Consider the following 11,884-nt stretch of genomic DNA (forward strand, 5'->3'; position numbering starts at 1 on the left):
AATCAAATTGAAGTTGGAGTTGATCAAAGGTAGGAATGGATTTGAGGTTGAGGTTGATCAAGGGTGGGGAATTATTTTAGTCTATATTGGTCCTAAGATCAAAAGGGGTTTTAGGATCTAGGATCTAAGGGAATCCTAGGCTCTAGAGTAGGCCCTAAGGTCTGGCTCTAAGGAAGGATCCTAAGGTCTAGAGTGGATCCTAGGATCTAGAATTAATCTGGAGTTTGGAAGGACCTTAGTGATCTCATACAAAAAAGAGGTCAACACTATCCACCTACAATAATAATTAATGATTCTCTTCAACCCCCCGTAAGATTTAAAATTTGCTTATAAGAAGAATAGAATATCGTCAGCGAGTAAATGCAGGATTTGCTAAACAGAAGGAGTTATTTTAATTCCCAAATTCTTTCCTCTTCGGAAGAAAGCTTCTAACAACAGTTGAGAACACAAAATAAACGAGCAAGGAGATAATGGGCATCCTTGCATGAAGCCACTTTTTTCTTCAATCCACTTAGAGTTATTCCCATTATTTCTAATAGAAAATTTGGTAACCACCACACATTCCATCAAAAGATTGGAGAATTTTAAAGCAAAACCTAAATACTTAAGTATTTATTTTAAAGTAGCCCAAGAAATAATATTATATAGCTGTTTCATATCATTTATAATAGCCACCAACCCTTTCTTCACCATAGAAAATCTAAATTTATTAAACTGCTCATGAGCAAGAAGAATATGATCTAAATTAGATATACCTTTAATAAAAGCTACATGTTCCATCGAAATGACCTTATGGATAATCTTCATTATATTGTTTAATAACATTTTAGCAACAATCTTGTAAATAGAGCTACACAAACTAATGGGTAGAAAGTTAGATGGAATTAGGAAGAAGAACAACTTGAGTATCTCTCCAATCCGAACACATCTTACAAGAAGAAAATAATTCTTGAATAGCTTGCCATGACTTCTATCCCAATGATATCCAAATAAGCTTTAAAAAGAAATAGGAAATACCATCCAAACCAGGAAAAAAACATTGCCTTCAAGAATCTTTATAACATCTTTAACTTCATCAATAATAAAATCAGCTTCTAAGAGTCTACGATCATCATTATTAAGAGAATTAGAAATTGAAGGCCAACCATCCAAAATACATCTTCTACTCCTCGATTTATTGCAAAAGAACTAAAAAAATGTCTTTAATCATTACTAGATCTTCTAGTATATTGCCATTAACAAATTTCGCTTGATTAATCCAATTCCCTTTCCTCCTCCCATTAGCAAAAGAATGAAAGAAATTAGAATTCATATCACCTTCTTTAATCTCCACCATGTATTGAAGCAAGCCAAAGTAATATTTATCTCATGAGTCTTACTCCTAAGAAGCAAATTTTATCATCTAAGATGTTAACACCATCTGCCTCCTCGATGCTTTCCAAAATTCCTGAAGTACTTCTTTCAATAATTCACATGTATCCATGGTCCATAGCCATCCCCTTGAGTCTTTACTTCCTCAACATCACCATCTTTATCTCTTACTTTATAAGATTCACTAATATGATTACCCTTCCAATCATTAGATTGAAGACCTACTTGAACACCATAATCTTCTATCAATTTAACTTCAGAGCAATTCCCAAAAAAATGTCTAATTCTACCACATTTATAGCAGAATTTTGAAATTCTCTCATACTCAATTTTTTGAAAGAATCTCCCTGAGCTACTTTCAACCCAAGCACCCAAAGGAAGTTTATTCTCTAAGGAAATTTGGACATAGATTCTGGCAAATTCTCTTATACCCTGCTAAAACAAATTCTCATCTAACAGAAAAGGAATACCAACTTGGGAAGCAATTCTATACATATTAATCTCATCCCAGCATTGCAACAGGAGATTCAACATTTTGATCCATACATGGGAAGATAAACCTTTAAGAGAGGAAGGAGAAAAAATAGGAGACCACTTATCAATACCAAAAATGTAGCCACAAAGATACCAAGAACCTTCCAGCAAAACCAACTCAACAGCTTCAACATCATTACAAGAACATAAAATCCATTAGAGATCCAACAAGGTTAAGTGAAACTTGCTAAAACGAGTCCATTGTCTCCTCAATTCCATAATAATAACATAAAATGAACATTGTCTCCAAATATTTTGACAACTATAACATTCTTTAACATTTTAGTATTCTCAATTTCATTTAGAGCATTGAGCTTCACTACCTTTCCATCTTCTGTTAAACTGGATCCAAAATCTCAATTATCATTTCTAATAATTTGTTTTTTTTAATCATACATTAGGTAAGCTATTACTAACAAGCTCATTCGACTCTGGTAACAACGATGTATTGATACTATTTTGGCACAAGTCAACTTCACTAAAAATGCATTGTCAAACAGTCTTAAGATCATCTTCAAACTTATGAACATCAAGATTTGCAACAAAATTCAAATTAGAATTATGGATTTACCCTCCAACCTCCTTATCTGCTACTATTTTAGGGTCAGAAATAATGTTGTCTACCATCACCTGATCAGAATAGAATTCTAAACTCTTCAAAACCAAAGTAGAATTGAGATTTATGACTCTATTAACATTAATTTTGTCTGAAACCAAAGATGGAGCACCAGAATAAAATTTAATACCTTCTTCCACCTTATTAATCATAAGAACATCTAGATGAGATAGACTCTTGACTTCATTAAATTCAACTACAATAATAACTACTTTTCCTTTTCTAAAAATAGGCAAAACTTTCTTAGTCTTCAATAAACCACCTTCATTAATGAATAAAGTTTTATTCTGAATCTGACTGAAGAGATCATAAGGATGAACACCATTAAAAACCTCTGTAGAAGAATGAAGACCAGAATCCAACAACGACCTAGACAAGCCCTTAGAATCAGTTGATGGAGGATAAAATCCTACCAGTTGAATAGCTGGAGTAGAAACGATGGATGGCCGATGACCATCCACCGCCGCCATGATGAAGCATAAAAGGGAGGGAAACAGAAAGTTAGAAAATCCCTTTCTATCTCTAAAAATGATCAACCCCAGTTGTTGCATAGTTGGGTAGCGGTCTTAATTAGGTCGAACAATCAATCAATTGGTATTGATCCAAACCAATTATCACCAAATAAGGTAACAATATTAATTAGGCCCAACTGTCAAATAATTTGTATTGTTCTTTATCTTCCATGTTAACAAGCATTCTTCAATCTAGCCTCCCTTACATGGAAATGCTACATTTTTTTCAATGTCATATATGAAATGTATGAAATATAGTAATTCATAGAATACATGAAAATCTACCAGTTTTATCTACTATGCATTTACTTAAGAATAATCATAACTTCCAATTTAACAGATGAAAATTCAATATATTCCATTCAAAATGTGCATATTGACGATGTCAGTCACATACCCAAAGTAGTGTTATTAAAGTTTAACCAATATAAAATTACACTCATTTTTTTGTAACAAAAATACAAAATTGATCGATAAATAACAAAATTATAAAATTATTGAAATTAGAAATTGGGCAATGGTTCCTTATATCAAGACAAACAATTATCCTAATAGAGTTGAGGAACAAATATTGCTCTATAGCCTCCAACCCCAAACTTCACTTTTCACTCTCCTCTCTTTCTCATATTTTCCCCAAATAAACTTTCTTTTAGCAGAATTGAATAGGAATAAGTGGATTTAAAAAGGTTTTAGAGACATAAGGTATTTTGATTAAAATAATAATTTAATATTATATAATTATTTTAATCAAATCTTTTAATATAAAGTTCTTATAAATGATTTTGGGGCTTCAAAAATTATAGAAAAATATCTATAAAATAGCTCATTTTAACAAATATTGGTGATAATGGTTTGCAATAGACTTCTGATAGTCAAAAAATCCCTACTGATCTTGACATGTGTTAATTTTTTAAAGATTTACATTAGAGCCCAAAATATTACAAAAAAAATATTATAATTAAAATACAATAATATATATTATGGAGAATATAATTTTGAAATTTGACTTATGATGACTCCTAAATAAAATTATTTGACTTGATGAAATTTAGGTCATTACATTAAATCTAAAGGCTGCAGTAAGTGAAGATTTTATCTAAGGTTTTTATCTAGGAGGCACATTTAGGTCATTACATTAACTTTTTTGGTTTGTTTTCTACTTCTTTAATATGAACTTGTTTACCCTTGACATCAACTTGAACTAAATCATATAGTGAAGATTTAATCTAAGGTTTTTATCTAGGAGGCACATTTCTTTCCATGATAACAATCAGGGTCATAATCTCTTCTAGCTTTCTCTTTAATCTAAGTATATATTTCTCCTTTTTGTTTAGTTGTTCTATCTAGTGTTGGGTCGAATCTGTTATGTCATCTTCATCGACTCTTACATTAGCAACTTTTGCTTCACCTTTACCCTTTTCTTTTTTCCCTTTATAGCTACAAATGAGTATATACCATGTTGATACTATAACCATCTCTTCATCTTGCAAGCTATCTTTTGGATCCTCTATGGCTTCCTTCTCATCTATCCGATGAATACTTTCCTTCAGATGATTCAATATCTCTTAAATTGCTCTTCCTTCCACATGACATATATCAATTAGAGTATACTATCTAAAAGATGATGAATCAACTATAGATTTTCCTTTAATTATTCTTTCCTCTACTGCAATATTTTAATGAGTAACTAATATAGTTGGAGCGACAACCATTTTAGGAAGCCAAACCCTTTCCTTGTCATATATCAAGGATGCTTGATTTATAAACATCAACCTCCTCTTATCAAAAATAAGAAGATGATTTGCGACCTTATAAATGATGTCGTTCAACCCTATACATATGTTGACTTACATATGACCAATTTTTTTCATTGGAAGAATCAAACATTGATTTGACGATGGAAGAGATATGTGATTATACCCTCAATGGGATAATGCTCCATACCCCAAAGATTTGATAGGCTTTTGTTGACTTTTGTAATGGGCTGAAGTTGCATGATGATTATGATTTAAAACTTCTTTGGTTCTCAATGATAATCTTTAATAGTAGTCGGTAGACTCAGACTCGATTCATGAAACTTTACTCTTCTCTTGGTAAAGGAAGATTCTTCTCATCCACTACTTGAGTGTGGTCATAATCTAGTAGAAATAACATCCTTAACACTTTTCAAAAATCCACCCTTTGACATCCCACAACCAATGGGTTAGTTAAAAATTAATCCATTTAACAAATATTTAAACTTTATTTTTCTTTCAGATAAAGAAGGTAAGATAGAATTTCTACGGGAAGGAGTGGGAGCATAATTTTCTATCATAACCAAAATATCCTCTCCAACAACAACTGATAATGGATTGAAGATATTTCTACTTAATAGTGCAGGATTTACCACGGCTTCGAGGACTTCAGAATCTATATTCATTATGCCTCAATAGCCGTTATGATCAAAGCTTCAAACTTCATTTTTTTGGGGTATCTTAGCCCATCACCTAAGATTTATGCTTTTATTACCACTTTGAGACTTATTCATCTTCTTCACTCTAGAAGATGACGCCATCTAAAAATTTCCAAATGTAAAGATTTAAAAATTTACAACAGACTTTATCTTATTCAAGATGGCTGATTAAAGGAATGTTAAATGGGAGAAGACCAAGGGTTTAGTAATTGTGGGAGCATCTATAGATCTACCCTCGATGTTAACATGAAGGGGAACAAACATAATGGAATATTTTGAAGTTGCTACCACTTCAATCTATGAGGCAATGAATGAAAACTGTAAGCCTGATCCAAATTTGATCTTAGTTCCAACAACAGATTCAGTGGGGGTGTTGTTGAAGTTAAAAATTAGTTTGCCATATATTTTTTCTAAAATTTAATGGGAAATCCATATAAATTACTGAACTTTCTGAACTCAATCTTAATGTTGCATCAAATAATCACACTAAACTGAACTTGCTAATTGAATGGATGATTGATTGAATATTTAGGTTAAACTTTATAATTGAAAGGATAACTGATTGAAATGATATTTTTATCTTAATGATTAAGAGTAGGTAGCTTACATATATAAATTATTATATTATAAACTTAGAGTGCAATCTCAACTAAAGATGGCTTGTAAACACAATCCTAGTCGAGTCACCAGAGAAATTATGAGAATAAAATTAATAATATAATGATTATACCACCAATTTGAAATTTTATATTTCTTTAATCAAGTCTACATAATTAGTATTAATTGCCTTGAAGATAAACTATATTATCAAATTGAGTAAAGAAAATATTTTATTTTTGTATTCCAATTTGGCATAGGGAATGCAAAGATCTTCCTGAAGGATAAATTTTACATTCACCTATCATTTTAAATGTGTATTGAACCTAGAATTACCTTTAACTTACATCTAGAAAAATTTCCCCTATTATAACTAATTAAGATAGGGATTATTACATAATGGGAACTTGGGTTACTATAAAGGTAATCCCCTATAGTTGATTATATCTCTAAACAGAACACTTTTGGTTAAAGTGGAGATTATACTTATTCTGGATTTAAGAAAGATAAGAGTTTCTATATGTACTTTGAAAATTCCAATCATTCCCTTAAAAAATATCTTTAATTTTTATAGAAAATACATTTGAAAACATTATACTTTTTTTAAAGTAATATGAGGTGTGCAAATACCTCTGGCTTACAAATGCTTGGAATGCACATCCAGCTAACAACCTAATATATAAGAAATTATCCTAGATGTAGTTTACAATACGACCAGCTCTATCCTAAGAGGTCAAAGGAGTATGTTAGACTCTGAAAGAGTGACTCAAGATGAGTTATTTTGACTTTACATTCAATTGAAACTAACAAGATGACTCACTAAAAACTCTATATTTTATCTAATTTAATTATCCTAACTAATTTTTCTAACTCCCAAAATTTCTTAGAAATTTTGATAGAATAATGGTTATATTTGAATATAAAAAGTGTAGCATTTTCCGAGCATGATGAGGACATAATTAACTTGCCCATGGTGCGCATAAAGTCATTGGCTCTAGAAATAATTGCAGAAGTAAAATAAACATGTATGTATGTATGAATTGGTAAAGGGGTTGGTGACTATAGCACTAAAGGCTATATCATCCTAGAACTAGTATACATGTTCCTTCAAAGTCCAGAACATGCACACTAAGAAAAATCTAAGAAAGTTTACAACCCAATAATGTAATTTACCACCCACATGAATGTAATTTATCAAATGATATAAATAAAAGAGAATCCTGCATAAATAAATGATAATTTTATTCATTTATTGATTAAAAAATTTGCAACAAAACAGACTCTATAGAAATGTATGGTGTCCATGCTCCACCACAATAAACCCAAATTTCTAAGCCTGCCCTATGTATACAATCAACCATACATCTATTGAATATCATTTACCTCCAAGTCTTCTACTTAATTTCAAAATAAATTATCCTCCAAAGGAAAGGACATCATCTCTTGCAACGCCACTTATATATATAAGCAAGTGTATTTGGTCCTTTTACAACTAAGGACATTGTATAACTCTATCTATATACAAATTATAATTTATAAGGATACATACATATACATCATTCTGAGGTATATTCTACTTTGTCTCTTATAGGAATGTAAATACATATATAAGAAGCATATTTGTATTTAAATTATGTGCTGAGAAGTTGTGTAATATCCTAATATTTCTAATACAGTCTTTAAAGAGCCTAAGTGTCCCAACAAAAATTAAAATGCATGAATTCTACATTGTATAAAATAAATAGGCATACATAGAAAGCTCTCCAAGCAAAGCACCTGATATGCAAACCACACCACCAACCTAACCTAGGATGGAGTTGGTTGTCCTAGAAAAACCATCTAAGTGTGTGAAGTAGGCTTTGTGGCTTTAGTATGTTTTATACGAGTTTAGTGTTTAAGTTAAATAAATTTTAAATTGCTTCTTCATTAAGGGCCAAAATAGGATTTTAGTTGAAGTTTGCATTATATGAATTTAGATTTTATTTCTTAAAATTTTAAGGTTAAAATTGATTATTTAATTATAAAGAATTTGTGGATTAATAAGCCCAAAGTGTGATGGCTACTATTCAATGTTGACCTCATTTTTGCATGAGGTCTTTGATAGGATCCTATAATCAATTCAAACTCAAGTCGATTCACATCATAACCCACTTAGATTTCAATCAAATCTAGACCCAGATCTCAAGTCCAAAGACCTTTTCCTAAAGACCTTTTTTAGTGAATTTTCAAATATTTCAAAACCCAATCAAATGACCTCTGATTCAGGGTCTGTCAGTTTCATACTGATGAGACATATCTCTAGAGGCAACCCTTCAAATCTGAGCCCATTATGAGATCCCTAACCCCAGAAACCCAATTGAAATCCAAGGCTGCAAAACCTTCAAATATTTACGGCCTATGCCACTAGACCCTTCATCCAGTGGATCCTGACCCTGGAGCTTCCTCCAAAGCTTCCCATCACTTCCAGACCATCAATCCTGACATGTTAATCAATAAACTGCATTTTTCTAGATTCATTTCAGCCCCCAGTGAACATGAGGTCAAAATGACTAAAATGCCCCTAAGTGGTGCAAATAGTCATTTCAAATCAAATGAACTCCAAATTGAATGCAACCACTTCCAACAAGTTTCAAATGTCATTTCAAACTTGTTGAACCCAAACCCAGACCTTGGGTCAACCTGGTTGACTAAGTCAACCTAGGTTGACGAAAGAGACCCTTAAGAGTCAAAATGGGCATTTTGACTAAATCAACCTCCCTGGACCTTGGGACCACTTCCAATGGTCTCCAAATATCATTTCAAACTTATTCAGCCTAGACCCACACCCTAGGTCAACCTGGTTGACCTAGTCAAGCTAGTTGACCCAATTTCCCCTAAAGGTTTTGAATAGGTCTTTTCAACCCATTTAATATATCAAACTCTTCCTAAGCTTCAAATCAACTCCCAAACTATGACCCAATCAAGCCTTAAACCTTGGCCAACCAAATCCAAGTGATTTTGACCAAGTCAACATTTTGATTTTTGGTCAAATTTGCATATTTTTATCAAAGTCCCTTTCATGCTTTCAAACTTCAAATCATAGCCACTCAATATGTCCAAACTGAATCAATTTCCTCTCATATCTTCTCTTCATGCCATGGCATCAGTCAACTTGACTGGTTGACTAGTCAACATAGTCAACAAACTGACTTGAAATGGTTTAAATGCCCAAATGGCTTGACTCAAGCTAGCCGAAACCCCACCAAGTCACTCCACTAGCGATCTAAGACTCCTTCACTGCCACATCAGCACTCCATGTGGCATATTGACTGGTCCAACAGTCAAAACAAGGTATTAGAGTGGTCAAATGTGGTCAAAACAACATTTAAGCTTAATCTACTTCTTCCTAATACACTCCATCTATTTGAATAGTCCCTAGAATCTTCTTAAAACTCATCCTAACCCTTGGATGCAGATCTAATGGCTCTCATTCATTTCCATGAAGACTAAACGACAAAAGGGGCTTTCTGCCTCACTTTTACCTTTGTCCTTTGATGCCCCTGCTCCCAACCACCTCTTGGACAGATGGCACTCATCTAGGAGTCCATCCAGTAGATCTTAGTCGTCCACTCAATCAGGGAATGAGCAAATAGGGCAAAACACCCTAATGAACTGGGATTCAAACCCTAGCCTTCTCTCTATTCCCAGCCCCTCAAACCTAGTTCTCTATTCCATTGAGCTCCCTAGAGACTCTTATACACTTCCCAAGTCGAATCCAGTCAGTCAAAATTGTGGCCGATGATCTTCTGATAAATTCCAGCTCGAATCCATTCAAGAAGCTTTGTCGTTTGATCCAGGAGATACTAGTTCGTAGAGTCTTCTATAATTGGAGCGAGGACAATCTACAATTGCAACCGAATCTTTTTTTCATAAATCTAACGGTTAGATTTTCTTAAAACTCAAACCCTACTCTAAACACACTAGATTAAATATGTTTTATTATGGTGAATATTAAGCCATTAAATCAATTCTCCATGAATTTTGTTCACCAACTCAATCTACATTTAAAATTTCATTTAAAATGATCAAGAAAATCTTTCAAACAAGTATTTTTTTTGCATTTAGGGCTTCGGTTCCTCTTCAGGCTCAGGTGTACGAATTCCTGATCTTTGATCTCATGATCAACGGTCCGCAATTTGCCATTCTGCTGCCCGTTCAACCGTGTATTCACGGTTTGTCGATTAATAGCCCGTTCGGCTGAATCACACCCGTTGATTCATTACAGCGGGCGATTGGGCAGTGCGCGGCAGCGACTGACGTGGTTAAGTGAACCGTGTCTCGCCACCGCCAATGATCGGCTTTATATGCCGCCGCCGAGGTTTTGATCCAACTAACCTGATCGCGCCATGTGGTGCCACCGCCTCTGCATTTTGGCTGAACGAACCAGAAGCCACCACCTGGACGCTGGCGCCGCCATACCTTTATAATTAAAAGAAATGTTTCTTTTTTAAAATGCTTTTAATTATCAAAAACCTTAAAAATCATAAAAAATAAAATATTAAGCCAGAAAATTCATATAATACCTCATTTTGTTCAGTTTTTTTATGCTCTATATTTCAAAATTAATTTCAAATAAATATTCTATAGATCTTGAAAATAATTTCAATTATATGATTTTCTATTTTTATTTCATATTTGAGTAAATAAAGATCCATATAATTTGAAACTTAGCAGGAATATTTTTCAATATATCTATAACCTCCAGTAATTTTCTTAAATTTATTCGAACTATATTTTAATAGTTATTAAATTTTAAAAATATATAAGGATGCTTATATATTGTATATATTTTAAACTTAGACTACAAATATATATAAATCTATGTGCATGCATATAGACATTCTTTGGGAATCTTTAAATAAATCTTTATCATCATTAAATGGATTTAGAGGGGAACATTCAATGGCTTAGAAAGTAATTACATCATCTTTATCCTACGATTAAATTTCCAAATAATGGGATTATCCTTTGATCTTGATATTTGGAGACTCATCAATTCATGCTTATTATAGATTTAGTACACTTTTGTTCATGCTTGTTTGATGTGATTTTAATTAGTGTCCAAAGGGTTAGAATAACATGATTTGCTATCCTATAACCTAGTGACATTAAGGACAACAATTATGGTTGAGTCTTAGCCAACTTAGTCAAATCTAGGTGAACTTCACACATCCATTTTGGGATGAAACTCAAACTTAGAAAACTAGTGTCATAACCTTTTAATCAAATATACCTTGATTTGACATTAATTGATCTCAAAATAACTAGTAGATTTAGGTGTTTTTCTCTTTAAGGGTTTTAATGTTCAATAAATTCAAATAAATCAAATAAAACCCCTATAAAATATAAATCAACCTCAATCAATTCTAATTAACTCAAAATCAAAGTTACAATCCTTAAAATTTAAAATAAGGGCCTAAATCTTATAAACTAAACTAAATCCTCAATTAAGCCACCAAAACTTCCAGACAGTGTAATAAATCAATTTTAAACCCAAAAATTATAAATAATACCTCTTACTGACCATAATAAAATCCTTAACCAATGAAAAATAAAACCAAATTGATTTGATAGCAAATTAAAGTTTAATTTTATTTTAAGTAAAATTTAATATTTAATTATTTTTAATAATTAATAATAATTAAAAATTCCAATAAATTCCCAAACACTTAGCAATCCCTTCTTTGGTCTCCTTACCTTTGGAACTGATTTCAAGGAGTTGGGAACTCATTTGGAGCAAAACCATAAAAAAGGCCCTTTAAT

Source organism: Dendrobium catenatum, unplaced genomic scaffold, assembly GCF_001605985.2.
Source record: "Dendrobium catenatum unplaced genomic scaffold, ASM160598v2 fragScaff_scaffold_612, whole genome shotgun sequence".
NCBI classification, from domain to species: Eukaryota; Viridiplantae; Streptophyta; class Magnoliopsida; order Asparagales; family Orchidaceae; genus Dendrobium; species Dendrobium catenatum.